Source organism: Chrysochloris asiatica, unplaced genomic scaffold (assembly GCF_000296735.1).
Source record: "Chrysochloris asiatica unplaced genomic scaffold, ChrAsi1.0 scaffold00028, whole genome shotgun sequence".
Taxonomy (NCBI): domain Eukaryota; kingdom Metazoa; phylum Chordata; class Mammalia; order Afrosoricida; family Chrysochloridae; genus Chrysochloris; species Chrysochloris asiatica.
In genome coordinates, this window is record NW_006408546.1 from 8,313,587 (window position 1) to 8,314,865 (window position 1,279).

The following is a 1,279-nucleotide window of genomic DNA, read 5'->3' on the forward strand; positions in this document are numbered from 1 at the left end:
AATTTTAACAGCAAGAATCATTCCCACCCCCTCTGTACACAGGGTTGACAGGGATGGGTAACTTAGACACCGGATGGATATCCAAAATGTGGGGCTGCAAAGGCACGAAGTGACTGGCTTACAAGCTTTCAAGAGGGAGCCTAGTTTCAGAGGGTATGGGGGAAAGTAGAATCTCCACTGAGTGGTTTCCAACCTGTCTGGATGGTGATGAAAGGAGATGGGGATAAGACTCTTGTGGTTCAGTTCAGAGCTGCTGCTGCAGAGTCAGGATTTTTATGCTGCTGCTCATTGCTGACGCTCGCCTGCCCAACTTGCACTCCCGATTCCTTCCTCTTCCAAAAAAAGCATGGGAATGCTCAAGGATTAGCTGATTCAGACACTTCTTAAGGAAGAACAGACCCCCCCAAAATAAGATTACAGTTCTTAGGGTTGGTGACGTTGGCATGGTAGGTGCCATCAGCATGTTAATGAAGAACTTGGCAGATAACTTGCTCTTGTTATGTCATGGAAGAAAAACTGAAGGGAGAGATGATGGATCTTCAACATGGCAGCCTTTTCCTTTGAACACCAGAAATTGTCTCTGGCAAAGACTATAATGTCACTGCAAATTCCAAGCTGGTTATTTTCACAGCTGGAGCATGTCAGCAGGAAGGAGAAAGTCATCTTTACTTGGTCCAGAATACCGTAAATATGTTTAAATTCATCATTCCTAATGTCATGAAATACAGGCCAAACTGCAAGTTGCTTGTTTCTAATACAGTGGATATCCTTACCTATGTTGCTTGGAAGATAAGTGGCTTTCCCAAAAACTGTGTTATTGGCAGTGGCTGCAATCGGGATTCAGCGTGGCTCCGTTTCCTAATGGGGGAGATGCTGGGAGTTCACAGGTGGGTCCTTGGAGATCATGGAGACTCTAGTGAACCCATGTGGAGTGGTGTGAACGTTGCTGGTGTCTCCCTGAAAAATCTGCACCCCAACTTAGGCACTGATGCAGATAAGAACAGTGGGAAGAGATTCACAAACAGGTGGTTGACAGTACTTATGAGGTGATCAAACTGAAAGGCGATACCTCCTGGGCCACTGGACTCTCTGTGGCAGACTTGGCAGAAAGCATAATGAGGAATCTTAGGCAGATACATTCAATTTCCACCATGATTAAGGGACTCTATGGGATTAAAGAAAAGATGGAAGGAATACACAGAGTCATTGTACCTAAAGGAAACTGTTAATGTTCAACCATTCCAAGAGGTACCATATGATCAAGAGCCAATGATACTCA

The 1,279-nt window shown here is 44.9% G+C and overlaps 1 protein-coding gene and 1 pseudogene across 1 annotated transcript in view; one reads left to right on the forward strand and one right to left on the reverse strand.

Annotated features, from left to right (window-relative positions):
* TOPBP1 (topoisomerase (DNA) II binding protein 1) overlaps positions 1-1,279 on the reverse strand; it is an 89,120-nt gene that overhangs the window by 24,407 nt on the left and 63,434 nt on the right. The window lies entirely within an intron of this gene.
* LOC102826583 lies at positions 347-1,229 on the forward strand (annotated as a pseudogene).